Below are 18,163 nucleotides of genomic sequence, written 5' to 3' on the forward strand. Positions count from 1 at the left end.
GATAAACAGCTGTCCTGTCTGCCTCTTGCTTTAAACTATTTGTTGAACACCGTTTGCACATAGTCACAGTCTTCCAAAATATCTGAAACATTCAAATTCTTCCATACTTTAACTTCTTTGACTTTAAGCATTTCGCCTAAGTGGGCATTTTGTAGCAAAAACATTTGCATTGCTGTAGTCATTGCAAATAAACTGATCTTGCTTTATTTATATATAAGCATAGCTGCACTATGAACAAATAACCACCATGAAACTGCAAACCTTGGGACTATGACTACCACCAAATATCTTCAGTTTTGTTTACGTTGAATGTATTTTGAAATCTGTTTGTTGCTTGTAATCTGTGACTATTACTGTTTCTAATAAAATTTACGCATTAAACATTTCTGACAGTATTAGTAAAATGGATTGCACAGATACTAGTAATAAATAAGCACTCTGACAATTGTACCTGGTTCAGGATTATAGAAGCTAATGCATTCCTTATACTTGCACATCATCTTATGTTCTCTGCTTACAAGCATGATCATCAGCATGATTCTCATGCATTTCCCACTCTCTTACTGTTTTAACATACTACCTTCTCCTTGTTATTGTTCTCGAAAACATTTTATTTCTGTTTTTCCCATTTATTATATATATAATGTTGTATGGAAACTCGTAATTAAAAATGTCCTCATATTATTCAATAAAGTTGACTATTGCCCAAAATAAGTAAAAAGGATCTGTGACTTCCATTCTGAACAAAACTTGGCATTGGAGTTCTGTTTTGCAGAGACATAAGTTTGCTGACACAAACTGCTGACTTTCAACAATATACTAAAAGCCATTTTACTTGAGTTTCATTCTGTCTTACTGCTGAAGGAAGCCGTTGACTTACAAAGTATCAATACCTTTGGCACTGTGGCAGCTAACTAGTGACTTGGTTTTATAATATTGGGTGCAGCATGTTTTAGAAGTGGCAAAAATGACTGCTACATTGTGTTACAGAACTCTGAAGAATTATGGTAAATCTAAGCATTTGGACCCATCAGAGTTCACTTTGGTGTGCATGCATGCATGCTACTTGATGCATTATTGCTATTGTTGTATAATTTGTAATAAAATGTAATGTCTACTATTCTCTTTCATGCAAAATAGAAACCCTATTTCAGAGGCTATTTGGCTGAGTTCTGTTGATCAGTTGAGTAGATGTCTATCACAAATGATTAGATTAGACAAAAGAAGACTCCAGAAAATAATGATCAACTATTTTTCTGCAGGTAAAAGGGAGATATAGAATCAGCCCAGTGGAATCTCAGAATCCTACTGATTTAAGGTAAGATCATAAAAAAATGTTTCAGAAGCTATATTTTAATGTTGCTGTCATTCTGAAAACCTGCAGGAGCTGTAGACTTTGTGTCCATACTGAGTGACATTATGTTGCTAGCCATAGGCCAGAATGTTTAGTAAGGTGTTTAAAAATGGCAATTAATTTTAAAACTGCAACATGTCCTAAGTGTAATCAGTCTTAAGAAATGCCAATAAAAAAATATGTAATAATAATTCTGCTAGTGCAGTTATAACTGAATGAGCTGAGCCCCAGCTTAACTTTACCACAAGGCATCCCCACAGCATATGTACGTAACCTGTTTCTCCATGAGTATTCTTGCAGTAATATGAAGTGCCTTGACCCCTTTTCTTTAGCTACACTAGTTAGGGTTAAAACTGGTATATCCCCTTGCAGCTTGTCCTTGCTAGGAAAGGGACAAAGTTATAAAAATTATGTTGAGTGATAACATTCTCCAACTCATCCTGTCGGAGGTGGGGAGTGAAGCATCTTCTCCCTTTTTATTTTTAGCACTTCCTAAGACAACAGTGTTTAAAACTTCTGCAAATCTGTAAGGTATGGATAGTGTTGTAGGAGGTAATATTCTGTATCATAAAAATGTCCCTGCCTACTCGGCCAGTGGAAATTCCTAGACCATGTTCTAAGTTTCATAATCATAAGTATTACTACTAGAACATGACCCCCCCCCCCAATTTATCTTTCCACTGTAGTAAAAGGAATGTGTTATATGTAATGTTTTCCAAAAACCCCAGTCTCCCCATTTACTAGAAATATTTAATATTATGTGGGATATCACTGGTCATTAAGCATTCCACAGGATATTAATGATTAGGTATGGTAGGCTATCCACACAAGCATGCCAATTTACATGTTATAAGGCCTAGCCAAGAACAGGAATTTTGAGAGTATGAACAGTTTGATGGCAAGAAAAAGATCAAAGCTGGAATCATTCGAGTCTCTGATACTTGGCACAGAGTGTCAAGGTAATGTTGGACAAAAGCCTAAGGAAGCTGAAAAACAAAGTGTACAAAACAGCAGAAGCTTAGATGGTTCAACCAGCTCCCGGGGTCAGTACTGTGAATCAGCACCCCCCCCTCTGTTCTTCAAATGAAGGGCAGAAATGGCCAGATGCATAACATGCCTCCCCCCCACCCTGCACTAATTTCTTTTAAAATGTAGTAAACTGTTTGCTATAGTTTGTACCTTGTATACATGGAGCACTACAACACTTGCTTTAGTTAAAAATAAATCTCATTTTTAAACTGCAGCAAACTGCTTGCTACAGTTTACATCCTGCCTGCACATCACTAAGGTTTTAGTTAAAATAAAAAAAAAAATACTTTTATACTGTCGCAAATGGCAGACCACACATGGAGCGCTTCTGCATTCAGATTTGACTGCAAATGCAATTCCAGCTTTTAAAAGCTGGTATGGCATTAATGAAAGATCAGGACCATCTCATCCAGGAGCGGCCTTAGGTTAACTGGTGCCCTAGGCAAAAGGGCTCCATACCACCCCACCACCACACCACCTGTTGCCCCCATCCTGGTCTACCTGCACCAAATAAATACTGGAAAAGTGCCCCTGCTAGATTGGTGCCTTAGGCGGCCGCCTAGTTGGCCTATGCCTAATGCCAGCTATGATCTCATCTCACCCCCCCCCACCCAACAGTTTGCACTTGGGACAGTAGCCCTCTTGCCAGCCTTGGCTACTCTACTTTAGAACAGTGACATGATCAGTATTTTGCCATGGGCAGTGAAGGCAGCGCAGGTGAGGAAGCTAGAGGTGATGGAGATGAACTGCCCAAGATTTGCAGTAGATTTGCAGTAGAATTCACACACTGAGACAGACAAAGAAATACTGACATCAGTGCTGAAGGCTGAGTCCAGTTACAGAGAAGGTCAAAGAGGACAAATTACAAAGGTATGGCACATGTGCAGGAAAACAGACATGAGAAACCATGAGAATCCTCCCCCCAAAACACACATACATATCCATCATAGCAATGTTTTATTTAGATATGTAAGGTTTTATTTGCCAAGATAAACTATAAAAGGGACATAGGACAACCCTGACAAGTTTCATGGAAATAGGACAACCCTGACAAGTTTCATGGATCACAGCCAGAAGCATGGAGTGCCAGCAGGTTTTGATAGCTTGGGCCATATCTATAGTGCATAGCATATTATATTTAGAGCTGCAGTGGTGGTGCTGCGGTAGCATTGTCGCCTCACAGTAAGACACTGTCCGGTTCGATTCTCAGCTAGAACATCTTCTGCGTGGAGACATGTGTGAATGGGCGTACCTTCGTTGAAGGTTGTGCATCAGGGATGGCAACTCGGCATGTAAAAATCTATCTGCCAGTCATTAGCGGACCGGAGTTCCGCTGTGGCGACCCCTAACCGGGAAAAGCCGAAAGACACACAACAACATAGCATATTATATTTAAAATCTGAGTACGACATTTAAGTTCAGCATTCCCTTCATAAATAAACAAAGCAGAACAAACATGCAAGTCCAGCATTTGTGCTTACTTCTTTCTTTCTCAGTCAGAGTACAAGTATTTAGGTTTCTAAAACCCATGAATTGACTATTCTAGAAACACACAACAAAATGTCTGTGAATGTTGTTTTACAGGCCCTTTCCAGCTCTCTGGCTGTCATGAGTACCACATCTCTATCTATACAATTCAGAAAACACACAATAAAATGTCTGTGAATGTTGTTTTACAGGCCCTTTCCAGCTCTCTGGCTGTCGTGAGTACCACATCTCCATCTATATAATTCAGAAAACACACAATAAAATGTCTGCAAAGGTTGTTTTACAGGCCTTTTCCTGCTCTCTGGCTGTTGTGAGTACCACATCTCTATCTATACAATTCAAAAAACACACAATAAAAAGTCTGTGAAGGTTACTGTTAATTCCGGAGTTGATTTTGGGTGCCCTATCTAATCACCACAGGATCCGATCTTTGTAGGAATTTCTGCAGCTCATTTTCAATGAACTTTAGTGGTACTCCTCCTCCTTTTCCTTCAGGTGTACCAGTTATATGGAAGTTGTTTTTCCTTGATGTCTTTTCCAGATTGTAAGTCTGTAATTCCAGTCTCGTATTTAATGTCTGCAGGCTGACTGACTGACAGCAATGAAGCAGAAGTTCTGCTTTTTGCTTCTGTAGCACTACTACTACTACTTCAGTCCTCTAGTCTGTCTGCTCCAGTTTTTCTGAGTTATCTTCTCTAATATCCTGAGAAATTTGGTGTATATAGCATATATATGGAAGGTTGTAGTGCAGCCTGCTCATTGTTGTTTTCTGCAGCAGTTTTCCTTGTCTTAGATTTTGGTTTCTTCTGTTTTCTTCTGTACTAGTCCATTTAATGTCTTCCTGAAAATGCACACCTCCACAAATCTGAGAATCCATTGGTGTCCAGCTCATAAAGTTATCCTAAACCACTTCACTTGTTCTGAGAGTTGCCTCCAGAGGAAGAAATTGGCTGATCAGGTTTACAATAGGAATGAATGAGCTGGAGGCTCCAAGCCAAGTTTGGTGGTGGGTAATACTTGACCATGGGGGCATGTATGAGCTGAGATTTCCCAGGTAAATGGAACCATTGAGCAAAGCCCTGGGAAAGGATAAAAATGTTAAATGAAACATAAATTAATTTCTTCCACTTTATATTACAGTATTCATCATCTATGATATGAGTTGCAGTCTGTGTATTTATTTCATATATCAAAATGTGGCTCTCTTTCTTAATGTGTTATACAAATATAACATTATCGTGTGCTATAAAAATGTAATATTTGTCAGTTCACTTTATTATGTAATTGTAAGTTTGCAAAGTTTCATTTCACTGTTTTGTTTACTCGTTTGTATAGAATTTCTAGAAATATTAAATTATATCAAATATTTCAGGCACGTAATAACATGCTTTTGAATTTCATGCATGCTCACAATTTTAATTTGTCTTTGCTAGGCACAGACTCTTAATTTTTCTTGCATGCCTTAACAATGAACTCTATATTTTCTTTTCACTTGTGGATTAGACAAAACTTTCATGCCATCTGTGTGTGTGGTTAGTGACCTGTTAAAATGGAGTATGTGGCATTCTAAGTGGTATTACCCCATTCAACAGAAAATCCATTTAAGTGTTCTGATTTAAGAAGCAAATATAAGAGCAGTGTCCTGTGCTGGAAAGGATCTTTTGGATCACCTGAAGTATTGTTAGATTTCATGGACACTAGTTAGTACGATGGTTTGTGTCTACATGATATACTTTCTGACTGTATTTCACATACTTATTTTTTCATTTGATGTCTTATTTTTTTTTTATACTTGCATATGGGGATATCTTTTTATCAGTGAAATGACTCATTGTTATGTTATGTGAAAAATGAAGCAGTGGGAATTAATTTGCATTTAAATCACTATGATTTTCTTTCATAATTAGTTATTTCCTACCTGTAATTTCTATGAATAAATAAGATGGTATTGATTGTTTCAGAGTTTCTTATGCAGAGTTTTTCTGCAGTGATAGTAACTCCAGAAAAATGGAATATATGACTGAGTGTAAATCCCTACTGTTTATACTTTGTTCTAATGATCCTACTTACTAGAGATTACATTATTTATATCCTGTACATTATTTAACTCTGTCCAAGTTTATGACTAAACAGCCTTCCTGAGAGGTTAAGTCCATTTCTCAGTGGAATACACATAACATTTCTTTACAGATGTAAATATAGCTTCATTTTCTAATAATCAGAAATTCACTAAGAATTGGCAGATGATTATGTAAAGGATTTAGGGACAGTGTTGATGTACAAACACTGATCAGTGTTAATGAAACTTCAGCTTATCTGGAAATGTAGTTATGCTAAGTGTGAGAAGCAAGAGCTGATTTGTGATTTAGTGGGTCTCTAGCTACTAAGCATTAGCAGTTTGCAACTCACTGTAAGATCTGTATGCTCAGTGCCTCTGATAGGCCCAAGGCCTAATGCACAAAATCTTTCAGATAATGCTGAACAATAGATCAGGTTATCATGTGCCTGAGAATTGCATAATGAAGTTTCCAGCACATCACAACACACACACACACACACACACACACACACACACACACACACACACACACACACACACACACACACACACACACTCTTACTTCAACCCAGCTCCCCTGACTCATGAGTTTTTTTTTTACTCTGGCTGTACCTCTGTTCCTATCCCTATCCCTGTACATTATGTTATTAAAACCTGTCCCCTAACAGCACCACTAAACAAGACAGAAAGACACAGAACACACACAACATAAAATGGTCACAGTGCTGAATCTATCCCATTAACTAACCCTTACTCAAACCCTAAAGCACAAACACTTGCACATGCAAAACAACAACTGTAAAGCAGTATCACACATATTCACAACCAACAGTTTTTCATTCAAACATGAATTTTCCTGCACACTCCTACTTACTTATAATTCAGTCATAAGTGATTCACAAAAACACACATTCACTAATTTCTCCATTGTCACTTTTATGTACTCCTAAAACCTTTTTCAACCAAAGAAGTATTCTTTCTTTTGATTTATACCCATATATATATATATATATATATATATATATATATATATGTGTGTGTGTGTGTGTGTGTGTCTGTCTGTCTGGCGGTGGTTGATTTCCTTTAATGAACCAGTAAAAGAGATAAACAGGTAAATGTTGACCACCAGAATCTGTTAATAGACTTATCTAAGTCCTAATTTCTTGTTACTAAGCAGTATCTGAAAATGGATCCATTACCTAGTGGATTCCAGAAGAAGTAATAAGTAACAAAAGGAAGGTTATCCAGGGAGCATCCTTGTGAGGAAAAGGAGCTAATACCCTTTAAAGGTGAGGCTAGAGAAATGGATTTCCGGTAATCCCTGCCCATGAGGAACTGCATAAAGAAGGAAGTTGAAGCTATCCTTGCATGTGAAGAAGTATAAGAAAAAGCACGCATAAATGTATCTCTGTCATGCGGAGGTGTCTGTGAGTAGTTTTCATTTGTATTAGCCAGCTCTTTTGTGATAGGGAAACTGCCCTGTTTGTAAAGAAACACTGTAAATGTCCTAAGCAGTGTAAAACCTGCACAGTAGAGATATTTACCAGAGAAATAGTTTGCAGACTGAACTTCATATGTGAACTACAATTTTTCCTTTTTTGTTGAACTTGAACAAGTATGAATTTTGGACTGGAAAGCTGGTTAAGATAAAAATATATTTATGTAAAATACTAGACAAACTGTCCCAGAGCTGTAAGTTATCTAGCCATAAGTAAAAATCTTCACTTGTTTACACATATATGTGTGTTTACCTCCATTTTCAAAGAGGACCATGTCTGGAAATCCTGGGGTGAGGTTATGGCTATCTTCCATTTGTTCAGAGTAGTCTTGAAAGCAACTGTGGTGGTACTTTGCTTGACCTGATTTGGCAGTTTATTCCATAGGCTGATACTGTGGGTAACTAAATAGTCTTTCCACTATGTCTTGTTTATTTGTTGATGTAGGTTAAGTTCCTTTGTGCAGGTGTTCAAACAGCCACTGGCAATCTACAGGTAATACAGGTCAGATAGGATGATTATGACTCAGAAAAGGGGGCATTAGTCCAAGTGGACATTTGATTTTCTGTGTTAGAAATGAATGGGGCATTGCATTCAATAACAGATCTGATAAAGGAGAAGTGCAGTGACATGATAAGCTCTTTGGATTTACAGGAAATAAGTTTTGAGATTAATTGGGCCGAAAGAAGGAATTTCTGACTACTGTAGTGTCATGATAGCAAAAATAAGTGAGTTGTCCACATATGTACCCAGGTCTCAGTGATGTCATATTCTTTTATTTGTTTTTTTTTTCAGCACCATTTCAGGATCACAGGGAGCTAGAGCCTAATGTATGTATCAGAAAAAGACTGACTAAATGAGTACTGATTCGTTTTTAATCATATCAGAAGGCCTTTTCTGATGTAAATAATATACCCTCACAACCATTTACATTAATATTGTCACAACCATTTACATTACTATAACTGAAATACGTTAGCCTTCATTTCTTTATTTGATATGCTATTTCATCTTATCTTCACCGCCAAAACCTCTGAATCATACTAGAGCTATTTGTTTTCCATAGCTTGATGTTTAGCTCCTAAAAGATTTGTAACTATCTTATTGAAACCTTTTAAAAGCATCTTCTTAAGTGAAATCATCAGAGCTGCTTTCTTACCCTTTAACATCTTACCCATCCTTGTTTTTTTGTGAAGGACCAAATATAAATGCTTTCACATTTCTCCTTCAATTTTTTATTTTTTTTGTATTTTAACATGTGCAGTATCCCATGCAAAAATCTTTATTTGGGAGAGTTGTACCATTTTATGTAATGACATCCAAAGACAATAGATGTTGCATATTCAAATAACTGTGTGTCAGGTAAACAAGATGTAGTTATCCATAGTAAACCCGTGGTGTTCGCCCCCCTGAAATTTACCCTGGACTTTAGTTTTTTATTTAATTGTACTTATTTATTTTTTACAGTTTTACTGACATGATGATGATAATTGCTTGAAGGAAAACGAACAACTGAAAAACACTCAAAAGCTAACTTGAAGATTTGTTTTGCTTGTTCTAAAATGTGAAACTTTTTTTCTTAAATGTGTCACTTCCCAACAAAGCTGTAAGAAACACCTTCCCAGTGTATGCTTTATCCATTTCACTGCTCTTATCAAAATTGTTTTAACAAAATATGATCAGAAGAAGCTTTCCAGTTGTGCAATGCAAATGTTTCTTTTTAAATTTCAGGAAAAAAACATTCTGTAATGATTTTCAACTCCCTGCCATAAAAGTAAAAAGATAACATTGATAATGAAATTATGCAGAATAAAAATATGTAACCAGCCCTTTTTTCTTCCTGCATCATTATAAACATTCCCAGAGACCTGTTAGTAGGTATAACTGTCAAAATCAATGGCTGATACAATCACCTTTCATATATACAAAAGTAGAGTTCAATCCTACTCTGCTAATATTTCCATTTTCTTTTTTTCATTTCCATTAAAAAAGCTTTCTATTATTTTTATATATTTGTGACATTTTTCATAAGCTGAATTTTGTGAAACTTTCCCAATTTTATTTTTGTGAAATTCTGAAATATCGAATTTCAGAATCCCGAGATTATAAAGTTGAAAGCTCAAAACTCCGAAACCCCAAAAGTGCAAATTTCAAATTTCCGAAGTCCGAAAATGTTGAATTAGCGCTTCTGGTGTTGCGCTGTGCGAATGGATAGCTGGAGAGTCAGGTAAGTATTTATGTTTAAGGGTTTTGTTTAGGGACTTTAGTGTGTGTCAGTGTGTTTTGTTATTGTAATTTGTGTTTACAAGGGGAATGTAGCTTGTATGGTGGTGTTTTCATGTGCTTGTCTGTGTAGTGCGAACTTGAAGTTAGTATATTTAAGTAGGTGGGGGGTGAGGGGGTGCAGCCCCCCCCATATGGGTGGTGCCGGGGGCTTGCCCCCCTGATTGTATGTAGTGTAGGTTTCTGTGTGGGGGGAAGGTGTGTGCATGTGTTTGTGTGTGGTTAGTGTAGGAATCGTGAATTTGAAATTCGCGCTTCTGGGGTTTTGGCTTTATGATCTCAAGATTCTGAAATTCGATATTTCAGGATTTTGATATTATAAAGTTAACCCATATATACATATTATATACATACACACACACACACACACATATATATATATATATATATATATATATATATATATACACACACACACACACACACATATCTATCTATCTATATATATATATATATATATATATATATATATATATATACACACACACACACACACACACACACACACACACACACACACACAAATAATTTTTACTGTCCCTTTTGATATGTCTTAATCTCTCCCTAGTATCAGCATCTAGTATTTATTTATTTAATAATAGTTTAACACAATCAGCTTATGTGACCCTGTTCCCATCCCCACATTGAAAGTGCATTTTCTTGTCAATTGCGAGGACACTTGCCTGTATCACTTCAGTTTTTATAACTTTAGCAGGTGAATTATTTGGTATGCCTTCACTCCAATGAAGCTAGATTCGTCAAGCAGGTTTTGTTTTATTTCTTTTCATTGTGTTTTTTTTGAGACCACATGCACTGATGTTGTACAAGACATTGTTGAACTGCAGGTTTTTTTTTCACTTTTCCCCACTGTTGAGCAACAATAGAATTGTTATATATCAGACATGGGGTAGTCTAAGTACCCCACATGAGGGATACAGGGGGCTTGCCACTTGCAAGAGACAAAATCATGTCTTTGGGCACTTTCAAATTCAACTTTTTTGATGTAGGAAAATCAATGGCATGTGACCCTTTTTAGATGACTAGACCAAATAGAAAGAAATGAAATGATTATTTGTTTAGATTTTCACATAATTTATTACATTTCCCCCATAGTTTCCATCTTTTGTTTTACTGCACATTTCTATTCTTCAAAACCCCAGAGTCCATCATTACTGGTATTGACTGACTCATTATCAGACTTCATTTAAACCATATTGTGATATTGTTAATGCCTGATTCTCTTTTCTGTAAAAATTGTACTTGGTCTCTTGCTTAATGGTTAAGATGATGAAATGGTAGTCATTCACACAACTGGCCTGTTTTATTGTAAATGTAATTATCCAATGTGTTTCATGTGACAAAGACTGAGCACTGGTCGAAGCTAATCCTGTTAATGCCTGCAGGTTAGAAAGCACTATCTATCATGTTAGAGGTATTATTTTTCATAGAATTTCCTGTGGTCAAGCATTTCATTTTTCCTGAGCTGCATCAGTCTTGGATTTAGAATAGCTGCACAGGCCATTGTGTGATGTATGCATGACATATATGATGTCAGGATACATAAAATATAACTGTTTGCAGTTAAATTTGACTTTAGACAAAACCCGACAAATTGCAGTATCCATGGAAAACAATGAAATGTGTGCTATGGAACTGTACTAAGAAGTGAGCGAGTGTACTGTTAACAAGGTAGAACGTAAGCCTGTACAAAGATCATCATATTTTCACTACAGCATAGTTTTGCACTATAAGATCAACCATATTGGCAGGATGTCTAAACAGCAGGTAGATAAATGCAAAAGAATGCACTTAATAATGTTGAGTTTTATAAGGGAGCAAGTAAAGAAATTATGCTTGAGCTTCAATTTGTGGTGGGTCCGGTATGAATAATTGTGTATCACTTAACTGACACACGATTATTCAAACCTGAAATATCTGAAAGCTTGGAAGGTCACCAGTCAAAACAGCAACATTCCCAAGGTCAGAGAATGCACAGCATTTCCTGTTTTTTTTTTTCTTGCAGGGAACAAGCCCCACATCCCCATATGTACCAAGTCTAAGACTGCATAAATGTGGAGAAATTGAGAAAATGCTGCAGTCAATTTCTTCCTTTTCTTCAAGTCTAGCTGCCATGCAAGGATATCAGTGATCTTTTACATTCAACTTTCTGGCATCATCATCTCTCCAGTGGCTCCCATTTGCAGCTTATAATAAGTGTGAGATGCAAGGAATGCAGTATCTTGAAATATATGATGATGTAGTAAAAGCCACAGAAACATGTTTTTTTACTCTGGAGATATCTTTGATTGATACTATTGGAACTAGGTAATGGATGAGGGGTATCCATTATTTCTGTGAATGATTTTAAGAAACTGTTTCTACATATTCATAGGATCAAAGGATCATTGGATATTACTAGGTCATTCACCTGGAGGTCAGTTCAAGCCTAGACATTTCATCCCAATGTTAGTTAATACCAAAGATTGCAGTTAGTAATAACTGCCCATGTCCAGGAGGGCTGTGGGTGCTATTCCTCATAAGAAGTTACTGTCCCCATCCACTCGTCCAGGTTCCTTCTGAACAGTGTCATATAGATGCTCTGTTTCACATGAATAAGTAGCCTGTTCCAAAGACATAGCATTTGCTGGGAGATAAATCTGTCCCTCCAGCATGTCCTATTAAAGTTGCAGGCCATATTTAGGTCCCTGGAATGGGTGGCCTTAGTCCAGTTTGATTTACAAATGTGCAGCAAATTCATTAGGTTTGGGTCTGAGATTGCTCTGTAAGCCAAACATAAGTCTCATCCTAAGAAGTCTATATGATAAAGAGTAAAGTAACAAGAACTTTAGTCAGTCTGTGTACAGCAAGTGCTGGAGTCCCTTGATCTTCTTTGTTAAAAACCTCTGAGGTCTCTCCAATTGCTCCAGGTGCTTTTTACGTTACATGCTAAACAGGGAATTATACTCAGTTATGGGCCAGATTAGTGCCGAGTATAGAGGATTTATAACCTCTTTTGCTCTCGAGATGATGCCTTTACTAATCAAGTGTGCTACATAGAAAGCCTTCCTTAGTACAGTAGACACATGGTGGTCAAAGTTAAGGTCATTGTCAACTTGTGAACCCAAGTCCCTTACCACTTCATTGGTACTTAGCGTATTGTTGATTTGATAGTCTGAAGGGACATTGTTGAACTGTCCATTAGTTGAAGTGAAGATTCTCTTTCAGCCTACATCCATTAATATTATAAAACAGAAAGCCTAGTTTATAGTTGTAATTACATTCAAAGGAAACACATAATTGCTGGAATGTGTGTGTGTGTGTGTGTGTGTGTGTGTGTGTGTGTGTGTGTGTGTGTGTGTGTGTGTGAGAGAGATAAAGCAGGAGTGCCAACATCTGGTAGTGAATGAAGCTGACATCTGGGAACAAGCATGAGATGTGCTTATTACCTCAACAAGTTTTTCTTTGGTTCTCAAAACTGGTGTAGAACAACCAGAAGGGACTATTTTGTAGTGTTACGGAAGAGTGTAAACAAGTCCTGTTCATTTGTCAGGATTACCAGGTATCATACAAGAATCTGTTGCATCAATTCAAAATGCTCAGCATTAAAGACAAAATTGAAAAGTCCAACAACTAATAATACTTATATTTGTAACCTTAAAGACTTTAAAGAAGCCAACTTTGAAAATTCCACAGATCCTTCATAGTTTTGAAAAGTGCATGACACAGTGCTTCTAAAACCAATGGCTACAATTTCCAGTATTATTCCAAAAATGACTTACATGAAATGTAAAATTTAAACCAGCATTTAAAATTTACTCCATAAACAAAGACAGAAACATAAACTGCTTTCCAGATGTGTGTCTAACCAATCTCTCATTGTAGCCGAAAGATGAATAATCTGTCCATCAGAGGAAGATGGATGACTGACCACCAGTTGTAGGTGGAAGAATAACCATATAACCAACCATTGATGAATGGCTAAGTGACCAAAACTATCACCACATCCACAAACGGGAAGATGACCAAGATGTCACAGACTGATGTTTAACCAGCATGAACACACACAGGCTTACTAAACTGATAATCATGACAGGTGGCCACTGAAGAATGTCTAGATTTCCACTGCCTAAAATAATGACTTGAAGCTGTATAACTTACATTACAGCTACCATACCTTGAAAACTGAACTCTCTCCAGATGTTTTGCCAGGTAGACCTAAACAATCCACAGACTCAAGTCTTTGGTATTGTCTTAATTGCCTGATGCTAATTAAAAGTTTGACTGAGCTGCAGAGACCTCGCCCTGAAGAGATGAAATGTTTTTGTTATATTTTGAATGTTATAGGGATGAAGAAGATTATAGCAGTCTGAAGAAAGCTAATGCCATTTCAAGGTATTGTTTTAAAGTATTATTAACAAACATTGACTAAGCAATATGTTTAACTATATAGTGGTAGCATAAGTAATGTTTATTATGAACACAGCGAATTGAATCTTTTGCTATATGACTATTGCATACATGAATTGCTTACTGAGAATAATGCCATAGTTATTACAACTGCTTATATGCATGCATCCAGAGTATAATATTTATATGCCTAAATATTTGGATATTTGTTGAAGGCAAGACCTGTCTCTTTAACTGTATTAATTTCTTTGTAGAAATAACTAAGTCAGTGGATAGCAGTTATGGAGTACTTGGAGCATATCTGGACCTGGCTAAGGCCTTTTAAACACTCCCCCATGTCAGCATTCTTTTCAGACTTGTAGATCTAAATATAAATCATTATGTTATGCAGTGGGTAGCTTGCTGGTTGTCTGACAGAACCTATGTGGTTAGAGACACAGGTGCTATTTGTGAAATCAAAGACATTACACGTGGTATACCACAGGGCTCAGTGCTGATCCCCTTCTGTTTGGCATCTATTTTCTAAACCTTCATGGCTATGGTTATCTAAGTTTGCAGATGACTGTAAATTGGATGTTATTTGATTTTCCACTGACTTACAATTGCTCCAATGTGGGTTAGACCATGTTAACAGCTGGTGCAGGGACAGTGGTATCAAGTTAAATGTGAATAAATGTAGCATAGTTGATTTGGGTAAACAAAAAAATTTTGTGTACCATAGAAGTGGCACATCACTCCAATCAGACACCATGGTAAGGGATCTAGGCACCTTTGTTGATAATTCCTTATTGTTTGACCCTCATGTCTCCACAGTAGTTTGGCAAGCCTTCCCATATGGCTCATCCATTTTCCAAAGACTTTTACACTAGATCCAAAAAGTCTTAATTCCTTTTTACTGATATCTCATCAGACGCATATCATCACTTTTTAGCATGGATCTCTCTAAACATATCATTGAACTTAAGAGACCTCAGAGATTCATAATTTAGAAGATCAGTGGCCTCAAAAATGTTAGTTATCAGGACACATGGGTTGCCGTCTTTCTGTACTTGAATATCTTTTAGACTTTTCTGTGGACATCTGTATTCAGACTTTTGAGCCATGAATAATCCAGCCTTGTTTGACCTCCTATTCTTTCACAGAACAAATGGTACCTGAAATATCTAGTTAAAGGAACTAAACATGTATTAACAAATAAATAAGACATGATGTCCTTGTATTCTAATGTTGTAGTATTCTTTACATGGAGGAATCCTCCACCAAAGGTGACCCGATGTCCAAATGATATACAAGAGCTTTAAAGTACTGCTAGTATGTGAGATGTCACACAAATGGCTTAGGACAATGTAGGCCAAAAAAGTGATCTCTGCTACAGACTGAATGCCATCTTTGATCATAGGATCTGTTCACCCGAGTCATTTGCTGCTGGTCCAGTTTTCAGATAAGTGTCCCGTTGTTTTTTTTTTTTCATTTTTCTCTTGATACTTTTTCTGTTGTGAGGGTTTGATGTCATCCATGAAAGGCAAGTGCCAATGTGGGAGACAGATTCCACACAAAGATAGTCACAACCCGTGTAATTCCACACAAAGATCATCACAACCTGTGTCTCTTTGTTTTGGGCCTATGCATGACCACAAATCCTGCTCTATTTACCAGACCTTTATACATAAGACCCTATGTAGCCATCTTTCATACCTTAAAATTTACTTAGAAAATCAGTGATTGAAGTGTTTAGCTAGGGACGTTATGGAGGGTACATCTGGGACTTCTGTCAAGCCTGTGTTGAAGAGGAAGGCCAAGAAGCCAGGACCAGAATCTTCAGCTTCGCCTCCTACCTCTGATGTATCTCCTGAGGTTGATGAAGACTTGAAGATCTGTCAGGAGGTCAGCTCAGGTTCTTTGGTGGTTACCTCATTGGACGCTGTCAAGGAATCAGCTTTAGGCACATCCTCAGAGGCAATGCAGATGCCCACATCAGACAGTCAGGAGGAACCAAGGCTCATTATTTCAGAAGGTCCTAGGGGTATCCTTCAAATTCTGGTTAGGGAGGATATTCTGACTAATATTATTGAGTGCAGGTCTATGTCAGGTCCCTCGACTTTCCACCAGGCAGATGTGTGGTTAAAAAAGAAGCAAAAAAAAAAAAACAAGCACATTTCTGCACATAAGACTTCACAATCCAACTGGGAAACTTTTTCTCAGGGCTTGTTTAATGCAGTCATGGCTCTTAAGCCTCCTTTAGCTGATCCTGTTTCTCCCTTAACTACTTCCCCACTCAAGAGAGTTAGGATACTGGAATCTTCTGAGGAAGAGGGTTCTACGGAAGATGAATCCTTGGCCTACTCCACTCAAATTCCACCCCCCCTTGAATATGCTTACTGTGAGGAAGAACAGAATAAAACCCAGAATATGCAGCCAAATAGACTGTAAAGTAAAAAACAATATAATTCCAGTAAAAAAAACAATAGTCTGACTGTCACACAAATAAATTTTATTCACAACACACTGCAGAGCTTTCAAGTCAAACAATTCTTTTTGAATGCAGAACAGTTACATCAATTAACTCAGTACTTAAATAGATTTTGAAATATAAACCAGTCTATCAGAGAGCAGCAGTATCATATAACATCACACATTCTTAACCCTTAAAGTTTCTATTGAAATACACACACACACACACACACACACACACACACACACACACACACACACACACACACCTAAAGACCTAAAGTATAAAACACTCACTACAATTCCAGTCTCACATAGACCTACCACGACAGCAAACCAAACACATAAACACACAAAAACATACTCGGAGGCTCTAAATAAAAATCTGCCTAAGCAGCAGAAACCTCCAAATCAGACAACCAAGCAACCGCTACCCCAAAACAAAACATGTGCAACACATAGCTCACAAAGCCAGTGTGCCGAACAGTCACAGCCCTTATGGCTAAACAACACACCTGATACACTTGTAATAGGTGACTCTATCGTCAGGCACACTGACGTCCCGCTCATCAGGCTGAACAAGGAGAAGGTCACGGTGGGCTGCCTGTCGGGCGCTAGGATCCGCCACATAACACAAGCAATCAGGTCACTCCAAGGCAAGTACAAATATGACTCCATCATTGTCCATGCTGGTGTGAATGACCTGAGACGTACCTCCCTGGACTACATGAAAAAAAGACATAGAAGAGCTCTCTGAGCATGTAGCCCAGGCCGGTATGACCCTGACCTTGAGTAGCATCTTACCCTCACCAAGAATGTTGCCACAATATGAAGACAAGATGATCAATTTCAACAATTGGCTTAAGTATTGGTGTAATTCAAAGGGGATCCAGTGCCTGTCAGCTTGGGATGACATGCTCGATAAGCCACGATGCTTCGCTTGGGACGGCTTGCACCTGCCACCCCTGGGCTTTTGGATATTGGCAAAGGCTCTTGCTACCACCATAGTGCCTTTTTTAGGCAAGGCTCAAAAGACAAACCCACCTTCATAGGTATCACAAGGGATAAGAAACTAAGAGTAATGCTACTCAACGCCAGAAGTCTAAACCTCAAGATGCACGCACTCAAAACTCTCCTTAGCATAGAGAACATCAATATCTGTGCAGTAACAGAAACCTCTGGTTCAAGGCTCCCGAGAGCACCCCAGCACTACCAGGTTATACCTCGTACCATGCTTTTCGGCCCCAAAACTTGGACCGAACCACAAAAGGAGGGGGAGTATCAATATTCGTCAAAGATACCCACACCTCCAGGTTGGTGGCACAGCACGAAGCATCAGAGACTATCCATGTGCAACTAACAGTGGGTAAAACTGCCTTCCAGTTTATAGCCTGCTACAGACCACCCTCCCAAACCCAGAAACCCCACTCGGCCTTCCTGAGAACACTGGAAAATATGAAGGTCTCTCCAAACACCATTATATTGGGCGACTTCAGCTACCCAAACATAGACTGGGAGCATTACTCTAGCTCCAACACCCTAGCCCAAAGGTTCCTAGAATTTATAAACTCAAATGCTATGGAACAACTTGTTACC

General features: G+C 37.8%; 1 protein-coding gene across 1 annotated transcript in view; it reads left to right on the top strand.

The window, feature by feature from the left end:
* The window catches only part of LZTS2 (leucine zipper tumor suppressor 2), a 1,975,510-nt gene that overhangs the window by 512,378 nt on the left and 1,444,969 nt on the right, over positions 1-18,163 (top strand). Inside the window, exon 3 of the mRNA XM_044056488.1 lies at positions 1,263-1,318. The gene's annotated coding sequence lies outside the window, so the exon portion shown is untranslated. The remainder of the gene's footprint in view (positions 1-1,262; positions 1,319-18,163) is intronic.

The sequence above is a fragment of the Protopterus annectens genome, chromosome 14.part0 (assembly GCF_019279795.1).
Source record: "Protopterus annectens isolate FY-2018-M chromosome 14.part0, PAN1.0, whole genome shotgun sequence".
In the NCBI taxonomy this organism is placed as follows: Eukaryota; Metazoa; Chordata; order Ceratodontiformes; family Protopteridae; genus Protopterus; species Protopterus annectens.